We start from the raw sequence: 17,263 nt of genomic DNA, 5'->3' as shown, positions 1-17,263 counted from the left end.
CCTACATTAGTGATGTAAGAATCAAGAGGCATACTCCCAAAAATAATATAATATTGTATGTCAACTCTACTTCAGAAAAAAAAAAAAAAACAGGGAGGCAAGACTCCTGTGTGCTTGAGCAGACCATACCTGAAGTTCTGATGCATTCTGTGAGCTTCCCTGTGAGGTAAGAGAGAGACAAACTGCAACATGTCCAGAGGAAGGACTGGTGTGGCCACTGGCCACAAAAAGAAAACTCCCACACAACGCCAGAGTCGAAGGAATGGGGAGTGCTTTGCCTGGAAAAAAGGATAAAAACTGTGTTCAAATATTTGGAGAGGGCTTTCATGAGTGAGAATGAGCCTTATTTTATGTGCATCAAGAAGTAAAACTATGCCACAACTAGAAGAACCTGCGACTAAGATGTACAACTATGTACCGGGGGGATTTGGGGAGATAAAGCAGAAAAAAAAAAAAGAAGTAAAACTAGAGCCAATCGTGGAGTGAGGGCTCCATGGAGGCGGGTTTCGACTCAACTGAAGGAAGAGATTTCAGTCACCACATCTGAAGATCAGCAGTCCTGAGCAACAGCGAGCTCCAAAAGCTAACGGCATTCAAGGTCGGAGAACGAGTCCCTGCTGAGGATATCACATCACACCCGCCGCACGGGGTTCTGATGAGGACGAAGGCGATAGCTGTTTCACACTCTCCCTATATGCCACCTTTCAGGTGGTGACTTGGCCACACTGCTCTGGACTGTCAGCTTCTTGTTTCACCCCAGATTCCACACAACAGACTTCCTAGGGTGCAACCCAACGGAGCCTCTGCTTGTGTCCCCTTGACTGGTCTCTGCCCTTCCACCCCGGAACGTGCCTGTTACCCCTGAAGCATGAGACACTCCAGCAAATCTCAGTGCCCAACCATGCTCAACCCGGAGCTAAGAGCGAGAAATAAAGGGGAAGTAATGCCCACAAGGAAAACTGTTGACCAATCAGAGGTTGGAACTGGCAAATAAACTCTTTTCCCTTCCTTGCTCACCTTCCACCCAATCAGTGTATCCTGAAACCTCATAGTTTATGCTCTGGGAGGATGGTCCCTGAATTCGTTCCTTATGGCTGCCGTAACAAATCACCACAAACTTGGTGCCTTAAAACAAGGGAAATGCATTCTCTCACAGGCCTGAAGGCAGAAGTCTGTAATCCATATCGCTGGACGCACATCAAGGGGTCAGCACGGGCTGTGCTCCCTCCAGAGGCTCTAGGGGAGGGTCCCTTCCTCGCCTCCTGTCAGCACTGGGTGACTGCCCACAGTCCTTGGCTTATGACCACATCACTCCAACCTCTGCCTCCGTGGTCACACTGCCCTCTCCTCTTCTGTGTGTCATATCTGCCTCTGCCTCCTTCTTATAAAGACATTTACACTTGGATTTAGGCCCTACCCAGATAATCCAAGGTAACCTCTCCATCTCAAGATCCTGAATCCCACCTGCAAAGCCTTTGGTATAGAAGGTAACATTCACAGGTTCTAGGAACTAGGGCGCAGACCTTCCTTTGGAGGCCGGTATTTAGCCTCCCACAGTCCAGAGGCCTGAGCAGTCAGTTACACTTCACGCTGAGGTGGGACCACACCAATAACACGTCCTTGTATCTGCTCCTTTCATCTCAGCCTCACTACCACTCTCCCATACTCCTATTCTTGGCTCAAACTCCCCACTAAAGAGGCAGCACCTGAGGTTCTCCTCAAGCTCTCCTTTCTGGGCAACTCAAAGTAATGTGTGTAAACCATTATGAACATTGCACGTGGTGATGGCAGAAATAGCAGGAGCAATACAATAACAGTTCCCACAGTTTTCCAAAAGATTTAACTTTTGCCCAGAGCATGACTTAATCACTTAAAAATAGGCTTATACACTGAGGAAATGGAGGTCATCTATTTCGGTGGAATTTCACACTGTGTTGAAATATGTATTTTCTCTCTACAAAATATTTCCAGCATGGTGACAATTTTCAGTAGAATACCTGCTAAAAGATTAGAATTAGAAAAAGAAGGGTTTCCCATAGCAAATGGAAGGAAATTCACTCCATTACAGGAAAGTTAAATAAATTAGTTAATACTTACAAACTTCTTACAGATGGAAAGAGTTATCTGTATCAGTGTTAAGCCCTGCTATGGATATGCTTTTTGTGTGCTGAACAAATTAAATTTCTCAAAACAGCAGCATCCTGGGTCCTGTGAATATCTGAGAAGTAACACAGCTTCATGGAAGAATTGCAGAATCAGATAACACCACCAAAATTCAGCCAACAGGTCTGCGACTGACTTATTTGGGGGGAAAGAGGAGAATAAGGCAATATTTTCCACTGTACCTCTCAAAATTCTTTGCAGGTGACAACTGTACGATGGAAGATTCCGGAAAGTTTTTGCGTGTGGGGGGGAGGCAACTTCATTGGCATCTTTGTTTCAGCGATTTCTATGACTTTTAGGTTCACAGATAAACCTGAAGAGAACAAATAACTAACAATATTGAAGATGAGGAAAATGTTGGCAAACTTCTCTGTTAAAAGGGCAATATCAAAAACGGAAACTTTGAAGAACTTCACTTCTCCTCCCATGACAAGGCAAATTCAATATTTTGGTGGAAGCTGCTTCCTGTAGGGATATTCGATAATGATCATCTCAAAAATTACAAGACACGTCATTGAATGAGTACAATCTGAATGAAGACTGTGTTTAACAGTATGGCAAAATAAGTGCACATCGGGCATGTTTACTATATGTCATTTAATTGGACAATTCATACTTGAAAATTTCTCTGATATGGATTCCCTAGGACTTTATGTACCCTCCCAACCACCAACTGGTGGCAAAGGGCTCCCATCTTTTGGTCTGGAAGCAAAAGTCCACCATGTTGACCGTAAGGTCTTGAAGTAGTTAATAAAGGTGCACTCCAAGCCAGAAGCTCCAACCACGTCAACACCTTCTCCTCCAGGTAGCAGACAAGGAAGAGCCCAATCATGATTGGTGACTTGCCACTGAGACAATAACGGCAGAACCTTTCTCAAACCATGACTTCTTGCCAAAACCTTCTTGCTTCCTGCTGTCTATACACCCGTACTGAACACCCATAACATAAGCATGTTACCGAAGGCCCTCAGCCTTTCATCAAACAAGGACCACTCTAAAAATTCCTGTAAGTGTATTTCTCCGCGTGGAGGAGTTATTGAGTAGATACTCAGTGAATTGGATAGACTATTTCAGAAGTCAGCAAACTTTTTCTGTAAAGAGCCAGAAGGCAAATCTTTGCAGGCCACGTGGTCTCTGCCACTACTGCTCCACGTTGTAGTGCAAAAGCAGTGGCAGACAATGCATAAACGAGTGAGTGTGGCCGTGTTCCAATAAATCTTTATTTACAAAAACAGGCAACAAATCAGATTTAGCCTGTGGTCCTTTGTTTGCCAAACCCTTGGATTACATGAACTTTGAGAAAAGTCTTGATGTCAAAAACATTATTTTAACACTTCCTTTTAGAGGCAGGGTCCTGACAATTCTTGATTAACACATATATCCAAGAACTTTTGTCCCTCTTCCTCCACTGTCCTCTGATAAACACCGACTGGCAGAGGGGACCTGGAGCATTGATCCTTCAACAGCAGTTATTCTGCAAGACAAAGCAGGGACAGACATTAAAACCAGACCCCAGGTCTTTGTGCCATACCCGGCATATCAAGTGCCCCTCTTCAAATTGTACTGAGTTAGCTGTCTACCTAATAAAGAAAACAGAACTATTCTTTCACTTAATAGTCTTTTAGGAAGGGTACGGGGGGCCAGGTTTACTAAAGGCCCTTATAAAATGCCGGCTGAAAGGAAATAATGCTCTTTGGCACCACAGAACCTTTTTCATGTGAAGCTACATGATCACTTTTCATTTTGTTTCTCAAGCACCCCATGGCACCCATCCATGTATTAGGCTAATAACTGCATGAATCTAGTTAAAAGGAACCGAGCAATTATTTTAATTAGAAGAGAACAAAAATAACACTCCTGGATTCTGTTTTAAGGGGCAAGAAGGAAGTAGTCAGGGTTCAAAAAGATCCCACAAAATATTTTTGTGAAAGGAAAAATAATTAAGGCCAAATTTAGAATGTACTTGGCAATAAATGGGCCAAATAAAATGAATGGCACCACTGTGCAGCTAAAACCCATTCACATATAAGAGCCCCAGAAAGTCCATTTTAATGTGATACCATTTTGAGGGGATGGCCAATTTTACAAAGTGAAAGTGACTGTCTAGGAGAGACCTTAATGATCCTTGTGAATCTCTTACACAATTTCTTATAGAGTTTCTGTGTAAACTCTTTTACTAATAAGAGAAAGGAGGAAGGATAGTGGTCAATTTGCCTTTTAAGTAGGATTACTTTTGCATTTAAATTCTTCAAGTAAATTGTTCAAATTTGTTTCTCTGGAAAAAAATCTATCTTTAGAGAAAATCCTTGTTACTAATCCATTCTACACAAAGCGGATTCCATCATAAGAGACTTTTAATCATTTGGACTGAATTCAGTCCCGCAGGAAGAGATTGTATCTGCAGACTTTCCATAGCCACTGCCTTCCTCCCTCCCTTCTGGTCGCGCTACTTTGGCCATTTTATTCCACCTCTGGCTTCTGAAAGGAGATGAAATGAAACTCAAACCAGTCAACTAGTCACTGTTGTTCTTCCTGTTTGAAGCTATAAATGTTTATTGAGCAACTGTCATCTACCAGCACACAGCAAGTTATGGATGTACAAAGATGACTAAGACCTGGACCCTGCCTGCAAAGACCCTACAGTCTAGTCACAGGGACAGAGGTATGGGCAGAAAGGAGACCGTGCAGCCCCCGCCGGGTAGGGTCAAGGGTATATGGCCTGAGCTGATCATTAAAGAATGGATTATCCAGGAGAAGGACATGGACAGTCTATTCCAGATCTTTCTCAGATCAGCCTACAAAAAAGCTGGGACAAAAGAACCCCAGGGTATACACTGGGAACCGTAAGCAGTTAGAGCTGCTGGAGTGTGAAGCGAAAGATGAGAGTGGAGCAGGAGAGCAAGCTGGAGAAGTAAGCAAGAGCTGGGTCATGGGAGAAGTCATGTGCCATGGTGATGAGCCTGGACATCGTCTGGTAAAGCAATGGAGAGCCACCAAACGCTGCTCAACAAGGGACAAATGTGGCCAGCTTTCCATCTTAGAGCGAGCACTTGGATGGCTGAGAAGAGGAGGAAATGGAGACTAGGTGTCCCGCAAATGCCACAGCCCAAGTAAGATGTGATAAGGTCTTGAACTAGGACAATAGGAAGTAGGAATGGAGAGACAGCATGAGGCACGAGATATACGGTATTGAAGGAGATTAAAAACAAACAAAACCTCTGTAGAACAGTGACTGAAGGGGTCAAAAGTAGGAGACGAAATTGGTTTTGAAGATTCTTGCTGGGAAGCAGGTGTTTCATCTGAACACTTGTCCTATGTCCAAAAAGCTTCTCACCTTATAGGTTCCCCTTTAAACCCAGGATGGGCCTTGATCATGGGTTCTGGAATTAAGATGCAGTAACAAATTTCAGCCCTGGGCACATGAGCAAACTGCTGAGTGCTATATGAAAACTCCTAGAAGATAGTCTAACTTTATTTACTTTCCCATGCAAAACTCACGCAAACCCAGTTTCCTGCCATACGTCTAAGTTAAAATATACAGAAACCTAGAAGGAAAGAAAATTATGGTGAATACTTACTGTGATGGTTAATTTTATGTGTCAGTTTGACTGGGCCAAGGGATGCCCAGATAGCTGGTAAAACATTATTTCTGGGTGTGTCTGTGAGGGCATTTCTGGAAAAGATTAGCATTTGAATCAGTAGACTGAGTAAAGAAGATCACCCACACCAATGTGGGGGGGCATCGTCCAATCCACCGAAGGCTCAAATAGAAGAGAAAGGCAGAGGAAGCGTGAATTTTCTCTCTCTGCTTCAGCTGGGACATCCATCTTTCCTTCCCTTGGACATCGGAGCTCCTGGTTCTCAGGCCTTCAGAATCCAACCAGCACTTACACCATTGCCTACCTTCCCCCACGATTCTCAAGCCTTCAGACTTGGACTGAGTTACACCACCAGCATTCCTAGCTATGCAGCTTGCAGACAGCAGATCATGGGACCTCATGGCCTCCATACTTGTGTGAGACAATTCCCATAATAAATCTCCTGTTATACATCTCTATATATATCCTATTCGTTCTGTTTCTCTGGAGAACCCTGACTGATATACTTAGGACAAACTACATATATTTTTAATTACTATATTATATTAGACTCATTTGTGTTTTAATTTTTAAATAATGTAAAGAGGACACTTCTCAACTCACTTATGAGCCTGTTAAACCTTAATAACACACCTGACAGGGACATTACCCTAAAAGAAAACTACAGGTAAATTTCATTCGAAAACATTGTTGCAAGAATTATCAAAACATGCAGCAATGCATAAAATAAATAATATAACATAACCGAGTTGGGTTTAGTCCAGAAATACAAGATTGGTTTAATACTCAAAACCCATTGAATAATTTACCACACTAACAGATAAAAGAAAAAAGTCACATAATCAATCTATAAATAAGTGAGTACTTAATTTATGACAAAAGTATCACTTCGGAGCACAGGGGAAATGAAGACTTTTTCCATCAACGGTATAGAGCAAATAGACAGCATGGAGGAAAAAACAAACTTGATCCCAACCTCACACACATTTTGATATACAAAAATCAATGCCATGTGGACTATATGTCTAAATGTCAAAGTGAAACAATAAAACTTCCAGAAGATAATATAAAAGGATATTTTCATGGGCTTAGGGTAAGCAAAGCTCTCTTAAGTAGCACATAAAAAGAGCTAACTATAAAGGAAAATATTGGTAAAGTAGACTACACTAAAATTAAAATCTCTGTTCATCCAAAAATACCACAGAGTAAAAGTCAAGCTCAGCATTGTATATGGTATTTTCAATATATATAACCAAAAGAAGATCCTTCTAGAATATGTAAATATCTCCAAAAATCAATAAGAAAGATGAACAATACAGTCAAAAAATTAGCAAGACACTTGAAAAGCCCATTTACAAAATATCCAAATGGCCACTATACGTGGAAAGACACTCAACTTATTAGTAATCTGGGAAATCAAATTAAAACCACAATGAGATTCAGCTACATACTACCTGAATGACCAAAATCAAAAAGACTAAGGACACCAAATGCTAACAAGGATGGAGAGCAGCATAACTCTCACCCACTGCTGGTGGGAATGGAAACTGATCCAACCTCTGTGGAAAACTGCTTGGCATTTTTAAAGCTGAGCATAGTGATTCCTTACAACACAGTAAGTTCCCCTTTAGTCTATATGCCCAACAGAAATGCGTGCGCACACCTACCAAAGATGTGCACCAAAAAGTTTACAGCGGCACTCTCTGAAATAGCCTAGACTGAAAACAACCCAACTGTTCATCAAGGGTAAAATGGATAAACTGTGGTATATTATTGATACAGTGGGAGGAAATACAACAAGGAAAATATACTATAATTATACCCAACAACATAGATAGAGCTCACAAACATAACGCTGGGAGAATGAAAACAGACACAAAAGAACACCTGCCATATGATTCCATTTATATGAAGTTCGAAACAAAACAAAACACATCTATGGAGCCAGAAATCAGGATAATGCTTATCTTTGAGGAGGAAGGGGACACCCACCACGGGGCAGCGGGGAAAGTTGGCCGTATCCTCTTTCTTGTCCTAGGGAGGTGGTTACAGGATGTGTCCACTCCAGGAAAAGACATCGAGTCACATGCTTCTGCTCCTGGCAATCTTCCATGTGTGGAATTCCCACAAAGCTTCAAGAAAAGTTTCAAATATTGATTTCCACTTCTTAGGTGAAGTAAATGGAGGGGCTGACAGAAAATATCATAGAACATCTTTATTAAAATCCATCAGTGGTTTGTTCTTACCTGTTTGAGTTTGCTTTCCTGATGTCAGCTACAGAGCAGAAAAAAGGAAGACCCACACATATGATTACAGGTCAGCTGGACTAGGAAGAAGAGAATGCCTTCCCCTTGAGGAAAAACGAATGAAACTGGGACTGTTTGCAGTTTAGCGAAGAGATGAGCAATGCATGAGGAAGAAAAAAAAGTTAAGGGCCCAATGTATAAAATCACGACAATAACGAAGGGTCTGCTAGGGGCTCACACGTTTCTAGCCTTATTATACGAAGTGGGATTAAAAGGTAACAAATTTAGGCTGGCTACAAGGAAATGCTCTCTTATGAAATGTATAATTAACCTGTAGCCAACGGTTTAGTAAAATCCAACTCCTCCCTCAAAAAAGAAGAAAAAAAAAAAAAGCTATTTATAGCAGCCAAACCAACAACAGTGGTTACAGTGACTGATATAGTGTTATGAAGATTCCCCTGCTTCCAGGAGAAAACTGATAGCCAGCTGGGGTCAGGACAAAGTTTTCCCTTTGGTGTAGCATTTCACAGCTCTGTTATCTAACACTGAGCAATTCGAGGGGCTGTGGGGCGTCTCACCTCCACTCGTGGCACCTGGCTCTGGGATCCAGGATGCTGCCTTGAAACAGGCTATTGTTTTCATCCTGGATGGCAACACCTGTAGGCCTGTGTTTAGGCAACACCTTGTGTTTCCAAAAGGTAAACTCAATGAATATAATCAAAATTGTTCCTAACACTGCTGTTTTTACATCAACAATCTATAAATATATGGAAGAACTTAATATATGTGTGAAATAAACAGAGCAGGTATGCCTGCACCGAGGTAATTCAAGAGACAGCTCTATAATTTAGCAGCTTGGATTTCAATTGTTGCATTTTTAGGTATGAACAACACAGATATTATTCATCAAAGTGATTGTCCTGTGCACTTGTATACCTTATATAATTTATTTTTTCAGGGCTTTTTACTTCAAAGAAATCACTAGCTAATGACATTTCAGACTTCAGAAATTTTTCTGATAACACACTGGAATTCCCTCAGGGACAAGATTGTGAATAAGTGGATTTTTTTAAAGATCATTAACAGATATTACAAACCAATTCAAACAGAGCATTTTCTTTGCAAATTACCTTTAACTTTTAAAGCCATTGAAAAAAAAAGACAGTGAGTGACTTAATTTACTTAACCTGTCTACAAATTGCAGGCTTGTGCTCCATCGGCGACCGCATTTTCAACCAAAAAACATCTCTAACTATCTCTAATAGAGATATTTTTCTAAATTATCACACCCGGTGAGTGATATTTCAAAAGGTAGTAAATTTTTTTTTCATTTAGCAAGTTGCCCTGGAATTGAGAATGTTTATTTTATCGATACGTTTAAAGAGAAAACATAGCCCTGCGCTGGCTGTATCTGTTGCTTAATTAAAACTTTCAGGTAATTAGCAGGTTTATCATTTTCTGAGCAAGTGGTTGGTGGAGCTTTGGGGGCTGGTTGCGATTGGGGGGCAGGGGAGGGAACGGGTCTTTTATTTAATGATCAAACCAGAGTTTCTGGGCTAGAGAGCTAATATTCAGGCTGAGAAACACCTTTATTCCCCAGTACGTCAGCCATGATTTCTTATTTGCATCAACAGCCCGTTGTGCGTTTTCCATTCAAAGAGCTCCGAGGACTTCAAAGGGAGTCGCCTTCGAGGACGGGCTGCGTGGGAGTCCTGAAAGTCCCCAGAACAGGCCCAGAGCTGGGGAGCCATGCCAAGACTCGCTCGCGCAGGAGCCCCCAAACCATGTCACAGAATTAGAGGGGGTCCCCTGCCTATGCATCCCACAGCGCGTGTGGGAGATGTCCCCAGGCCGGCCAGGCACTGCACTGGCTTCTCAGGCTACTACTCATAAATATTTGATGAGTGGCACTCCATTTATAAGAAAGTTATGTTAATAAGAATATTCTTTGAAACTGGAGTCCAACGCAGGCTTTAAAAAGGCTCATTGTTTGAGGTACTACAGGTTTCCTTTTTTTCCCTTTTAAAGTGCAAAGTCAACTTACCACAAACCAAACAAAGGAAACTAAGATTCTTTTGGATGTCCCAACGACAAAAAAAAAGGGTAGAATTCTACTCTGAAGGATGTTCTAATTTTGTAAGGACTCGTTAAATCATTGAGGGAAGGGAACATAGAAACTAATATTTTTTGAGTGTTTCTGGTGTGAGATAGTTTGTTTCTCCTCTTTTTAATTGAATTGAGATATTTTAACTCTTTTTTTTTTAAAGATTTTATTTTTTTCCTTTTTCTCCCCAAAGCCCCCCTGTATAGTTGTACATTCTTCGTTGTGAGTCCTTCTAGTTGTGGCATGTGGGACACTGCCTCAGCATGGTTTGACAAGCAGTGCCATGTCCGCGCCCGGGATTCAAACTAACGAAACACTGGACTTCCTGCAGCAGAGCGCGAGAACTTAACCAGTCGGCCACGGGGCCAGCTCCTTAACTCTTCTTTTTTAATCCTCGCCAATATATTATGAGGTAACTTGTACTACCTCCATTTTAAAGATAGGAAAATGGGTTTCACAGAGATGATGCAAATCTTCTGCTTCAGAGTCTCACCCCAGGACATGCAGAGCTGGTCTGGAATCCAGATCTAGCCAACCCCGAAGCCCATGTTTGTTTCTCTAGCTCACTCTAGCTCCCAGGCTCTGGTGATTTCAAAAGTCAAGTTCACATCTCACAGCAGCTGCCATTTTTCTGAAGAGCTAGGACTCAAAGGTTTGGGTTCCTTCAGTTGAAGCTCAGACAAAGAATACTGTACTCCACATGCTGAAGATTAAGTTTCAAAAGAATCATTTTGCCCCAAAGAGTTCCCAGTGGGATCCTGCCAAGGACCAGAGAATCCCACGTGGCTGGAGATCTACACTAACCAGTCTGAATGCCACATGTTTGTGTCCCAAAACACTGACACACCTCAGTGAACCTCAGAAACTAGGGGTGATCGTAATGGTCAGAGCAGACGCCCTGGAGTTCGAGGAGCAGTAAGAGGATCAGCCAGGGCTCCACTGTGACGGAGGGCCCAGCTGCTAATCCTTAGAGAGGTAGCATGTCCAAAACCATCACAGCCCATGTATGAAGTGTTGGGATGGGAGGAGAAAGTCAGAGCTTTCACCGATCTCATTGGGCCCCTTTCCAACCTCTAGATCTGGGAACCCTGAGTAGGTCTAGGATGTGGATATTCAGTGGGCACAGAGTGAGATTGGGGGGCTGAGTCTCCTGTCCCTGGTGAGCAGACACTGGCCAGGGGCCCCAGAAGTAACAGGGCCAGCCATGATCACCCGGGAGCTCCTTCCTGTTTCCGCTGATTCCTACAACAAGAGCCCCGGAGGCCACTAGAAGGAGCCCAAGCAACTCTGTGTGCCTCACTGTGGCCACCATTTGCCCTGGGCTAACCAAAAGTTCACCAGAACAAAGGCACACACCCCCAAGACTGCTCCCAGGGACGTGGCCCTGCCAAGCCTTGTTTCAGTTCTCTGAGGCTGTTTCCTCATTGGTACCAGGGAGACAGTATGAGTACCTGCTCAGCCCAGCACACTGTCTGATGAGAAAGATGGGACAGCATCCCGTTCATGAAAGCGCTTCCTACAATCCACGCTGTGGGCACAGTGTCTCACTAACCTCTCCTTTAATTTCAGACGTGTTTCTCAACGTCAGGCTTTTTATTCTTATCACTAGTGAGAATAAATCTGAATGGGAGTGATTTTTCATACAATAGATGTCAAAAACAAAGTTATAAAATAAGACGTTTTCCGAACATGGAACATCAATCCATTTATTTATTTTGCATTCACTCAACAAACCTCTAAGCACACTAGCTAAGGCTTAGATGCTGCATCATTGTGTTGGATTTCTAAGCACACTTTACCTTGCCTTTGCACATAGGCTAAAATCAAACTTCTAAACATGAACCACGTGTGAGGCAGGTGTGATCTGATGCCTGCTGGCTTCTCACACCTTCTCTTCACTCCTGACTCGGCTGAAATGTCCTCTCCTCACAAAGCCCTTCCATTGCCTCTGGATCCAAAACAGCCCAGCCCTGATCTCCTGGCTCCTTTTAGTTTCTTTCAGAGCACCCTTACCACGTATGACCCTCTCTATTGGTTTGGTCCCTTGTGTACCACCCATCTCCCCAGCTCAGCTGCAGCCTCCAGAAAGTCAGAGGCCATCTCAGTCTTCTTCCCCAACTTTGTCCCCAGTCTACAACACAGTGCCTGTCACGTCAAGGACACAGGAAACAGTGTTGCCTTAAAGCAGCTTGACCTGATGTAAAAAACGGAGAGCCCCAGTCAGATATTTTGTTTCAGGCTGCAGTGGCAGCCCTGGAGCGGAAGGAGAAAAGTTCTCATTTTTCCTCTTCACCAAGCTCAGGTTCTTTCCCCTGCAATTAATCTGCGCCTCCGCCCTGCAAGGCGGCAATGCACACGAGGTCTGGAAGGCGGGCCTGTGTTCACTCCCAGCCTGGGAAATGCCTCGCCTGTTGGCCAGAGTCCTGCCTGCCGACAGAGGCATGGCTTCCCCTGTCATCTAAGTGTGAGATGGCGACGAGCTTGGTGTCCTGCGGGGCCCCGGTGTGACTCTCAGGTGCTTCCTGGGGCTCCTCTGTCCAAGTGAGCACGGGCTCCGGTGACAGCCCAGAACTACAGCTCCCGCTGCCTGATGAATCCCCGCTGGCGCCGCCGGGTGGAGAGGCAGGCCACAGCACAGCATTCCTGTCTTTTTAGTCTAAAATATTTTCTCTTTATGGCATCAATTTCATATTAGAGAAGTAATATATATTAATTGTAACAAGTGAAGCAACACTTAAAAATGTGAATAAAAACAAAGATAATTCTTTCTCCCTGTCCCACTTCATTACCACTCTCTGGAGATTACCATGGGTGTGCATGCATCTGCCTGTATCTATGTATTATATATGTAATTACATAATGTAATATATATAATGTATATAACATACATTTATATTTAATATGTTTATATGTAATTATATATTATATATTACACATATTTATATGTAAATATATAATTATACATAATTTCACATAAGTGGGGTCATATATACACTGGGGGAATTTCAGTGCAGTATTTTATCTCCATTTAGTTATCATTTCTCTGTGTGTTTTGCTTGCCTCTCCCAGTGTGGTTACTCCAGGGACGTACTGGAAAGCACAGATGTGTTCCTAAGGCTTCCCTTTCTGTTCTTAAAGACATCTGCCTTGGTCATACCAGAATTCAGGTGAGTCTTCAGAGAAGTGGCACTGCTGGTGTTTTCTCTTCCCGGTTGCTGGTTTGGAGACATCTGGAGAGACATCTGTGCCCCCCTCGCAGGCGGCCACAAACCACCCCTGGTTCCCTTTAGCTCCCTAGCTCCTCTCTCTCCCTTCTGTCTCTAATTGGCTCCGGTTTCAAGCTCCCAGCCCTTGTATTATCTCTGACTTCATCTATTTCCCCTGACCTTTTCAAAGTAACAAAGCTCTAGGCCATGGCGTCTTTCCCTTTCTCCAGAGATGTCTCTCCCTATCTCTCCTCTGGCAAGGTTTACCCAAGCCTTCAGTCGGTGCCCATTTCCTCAGCCCATTTGTCTGCAGGTGACCCTTCCTTCCGACCTTCACCACCAGGTCACAAATTTGACCAACACATTTGTATATTGTTTTGCAGGTTTCAAACATACTAAAATATATTACTTCAACTAATTCTTACAATAGCCCTTTGAAATACAGAAGGGTATATTGGCCCCCAAAATATACGGGTCTTAAGACACATTAACAGGCACTTTGCAAAGAAGACATTAAAATGGCCACATGAAAATATACTCAGTTTCACTACCTATAAAAGAAATGCAAAGTATAGGAACACTAATATACTTTGTGCCTATGAATTAGCAAATATTTAAAAGAATGATAATACACACTGTTCAGCAAGGGAAGAGAGACAGCACACTAGATTATTGCAGGTAGGAGTACGTATTGGTGGCACCTCTCTGACCAATAACTTGCCAACACATAGTGAATAGAAAATCATGGAGCCATGCAATTCTCCTTGTAGGAATTTCTCCCAAGGAAATAAACAAAGCTACATAGAAAGTTTAAGCTACAAGGATATTTTCATACGTGACTGATTAATTTGAAATCATGTCATGCAATAAAATGCTCTGAAAAAATTAAAAATAATGTGGAAGAATATATAATATCATGCAAAGTTTTCTAATATAGTGAAAAAAGAATACACAATAATACACATTGTCTGAGTCCCATGAATATGATAGATACACATATAGATATAAATATTATGCACCCCAAAATGTCAAGAAAGGTTATCTCCAACTGATGGCATTATGGGTGATTTTTATTTTCCTAATTCCTGCTCACCTCTATTTTCTAAATTATTTTCAATAGCCAAGTATAATTTTGTAAAGAGAAAAACAAGAAAATGATAACATTAAAACAGTTGCCTTTTGGGGCTCACCCAGTGGCATAGTGGTTAAGTTCACATGCTCCACTTCAGCGGCCTGGGGTTTGCAGGTTCCGTTCCAGGGCACAGACCCAGCACCACTCATCAAGTCATGCTGTGGCAGCATCCCACATAAAATAGAGGAAGGCTGGCAAAGATGTTAGCTCAGTGACCATCTTCCTCAAGCAAAAAGAGGGAGACTGGAAACACACGTTAGCTCAGGGTCAATCTTCCTCCCCACCCCCGCCCAAAAAAATTGCCTTTGTCTAAATGCAACCAGTTCTACATTTGATTCTTTCATCCACTCACTCACTCACTCAACAAATATTTATTGAACTCCTACTATATATAAAGTGTTCTGCTAGATGATAAGAGTACAATGATTAATTTTTTTAAGGTATATACATTTTTTCTTTCTGAAGATTGGCACCTGAGCTAACAACTGTTACCAATCTTCTTTTTTTTTTTCATTCTTCTCCTCAAAGCCCCCCAGTACATAGTTGTGTATTCTAGTTGTGAGTGCCTCTGGTTGTGCTATGTGGGATGCCGCCTCAGCATGGCCTGATGAGTGGTGCCATGTCCGCGCCCAGGATCTGAACTGGTGAAAGAAACCCTGGGCCGCCGAAGCGGAGCGTGTGAACTTAACCACTTGGCCACAGGGCTGACCCTAAAAATTTTTTAATTATAAAAAAGAGGTGGCCTCTGCCCTGGAGAAGGTATTCTTGGGAAACGGGAGAAAGCCAGTGGGGATTGCTGGTTTCAACTGTGAACACCACCAGGTACAGCTGGAGCTCATTAGGCATTATTCTTCCCTAAACCCAAGAAATGGCCTCAGAGGACGTCAATGCATCCGGTCGTGCTTGGGTGAGATTTAGGCTCAGAACTGGACCCGGATCTGAAAAAGTGGTTTCTGAGAGTGGAAAATGGAAAGAAAGCACGAGAGGGAGAAGCACCCTGTTCTTAAAGCTCTTAGCTACTGTGTCTCCTGCTAGCTTGAGACAAATGGCTGAAGTGGCCTGGCTGGGGGACAAATGGTCCCATGGGTTGCATGACTACAGACATTAATTAGAAGATCCAAAATGATCCATCTTTTAAAGAAGCGATTAGTGAAAATTCAACAAAATTTCCCAAAGCATCCCTCTGGGTGTGCCTCTTGAATAGCATCCAGGCTCCTCCTGTTCCTAGATGACACTCCCCTTCAACGTGCCGAATTGGAACCTCCCACACACATCAAAGCTGTTCTCCCAGCACGGAAGCCACCCCCAGGAAGTGTGGCACTTGCACAGTCTGCAAGAAGTCTTTGCAGCCTCTAGGGTACCATTTGGTTACCCCGTGGGACCGTTGTCATATTCGAAGTTAACTCAAGGCATATGCTCTGAGTTCTTTTTTCCCACAAATGTTGAAGAGTTTGTGTTGATTCTTCCGCAGAAGGCCACTTGTGACCAGCGTTCATTTGGAGGGCTGGCTGGGGCTCAGAGGGGGACCATGATGAAGTGGACCAGCCTCCTGAGAACTGAACTCATGACCTCATTAGCACAGGGTTCTAATCAACTGAGCCACCAGGCACATACCTCATTTAAGGCACTGACGCAGTAATTTGCTAAATGTTAATTCTTAGATTAACTACAGATGAGTAGAGTTCCTAGGGGGAAAAAAAATGAGATTTGTTAATTCTTGAAAGGAAATTTGGGTCATCAGTAGATGATCCCTTTGGTTAGTTTAAGATATAATTCCAGCATCTGAAGATGATACTCATCAGGGTCTATGCCACCATGATTTTTTTTTAACCAATATCCGGATCAGGAAACTTTCAAGGAAAAAGCAAATGATGTCACTTCCACACTTGCAAAATGCTACCCAACGATTTTCACCTAGATTCCTCCACAGTTTCTATCTCAAACTCTGTCACAAAACTTAAGTGGCAAAATGAAGTAAAGGTTTCCATATCTGAGGCAGAGATGGTCCTCCTGGAGTGGGAAGGCTGGACCCCATTACCCCCCTGCCCCAGAACCCTAATTCCTGTGGAGAGAAGACCTTCCATCCGTGGGGAAGTGGAGCCAGACCTGCAGCCCTGTCCCACCCCACTCCGCCTTCTTACCTTGTTCCCCAGCTGGTCCCTGAGGAGCCAGTTTTCCAAACAGCAAATATGGTTTGGAACAGAGTTTTGACACTGACTCACTATCCTCTGCTCATATTACATTTCTATGAATATTCCAGCGACTTTTCAACTCTGAAGAAAAGTTTCTGCTCAGAGACTACATTTAGCATTCAGACCAGTTCAACTTCAGTTGCTCCCACCCTGACAGCGATCTTTGAAACTGATATGGCCCTGAAAGAAGCCAGAATAACTTTTTAAATATATTAATAATAATGGGCCGGGTTCCCAGTCTTTGTAATCTTGTGGAAGAACCTCTGTGAGAAAGCGCACTGGAAACTGAATTGAGTATGTGCCCACACTAGCTTTTCCATGGAAAAGCCTGCTCGAAAATGCATGGCTGTTTTGCAGGAGAATTTCTATGAAGTAGAAGAAGATGGGAATCTAGCCTTGCATTTGGCACTTATGACCTTTTGCCCCAGGAACTTTAAGACCATCTTTAAATACTCAGGTCTCTGCCCATCGTAAGGGAAGCCCCATGACACCCCGTGGGGAGAACCAACCTGACATCTCAGAAGCACCCCAGTTCTGCCACCTGCCAGCTTGGGGCCTGAAGAAAAGTTAGGTATCACCTTTGAGTTGTCAGTTTCCACACCTGTAAAATGATGATAATTA

General features: G+C 43.0%; 1 long non-coding RNA gene across 2 annotated transcripts; it reads right to left on the bottom strand.

Moving 5' to 3' along the window:
- Window positions 1-1,900: 1,900 nt before the first annotated feature.
- LOC124238895 (uncharacterized) lies at window positions 1,901-16,815 on the bottom strand. 2 transcript variants are annotated; one of them, XR_006888440.1, is made up of 3 exons: window positions 16,592-16,815; window positions 7,755-7,951; window positions 1,901-3,637 (listed from the first exon to the last, which is right to left on the bottom strand). It is a non-coding gene; the product is annotated as an uncharacterized LOC124238895 (long non-coding RNA). The 2 variants fall into 2 exon arrangements; XR_006888439.1 differs by lacking the exon at window positions 16,592-16,815 and adding an exon at window positions 16,065-16,571.
- Window positions 16,816-17,263: the final 448 nt, after the last annotated feature.

This window comes from Equus quagga, chromosome 5 (genome assembly GCF_021613505.1).
Source record: "Equus quagga isolate Etosha38 chromosome 5, UCLA_HA_Equagga_1.0, whole genome shotgun sequence".
Taxonomy (NCBI): Eukaryota; Metazoa; Chordata; class Mammalia; order Perissodactyla; family Equidae; genus Equus; species Equus quagga.
The sequence above is the reverse complement of the archived record's forward strand: the minus strand, read 5'-3'. Positions and strand labels throughout refer to the sequence as shown.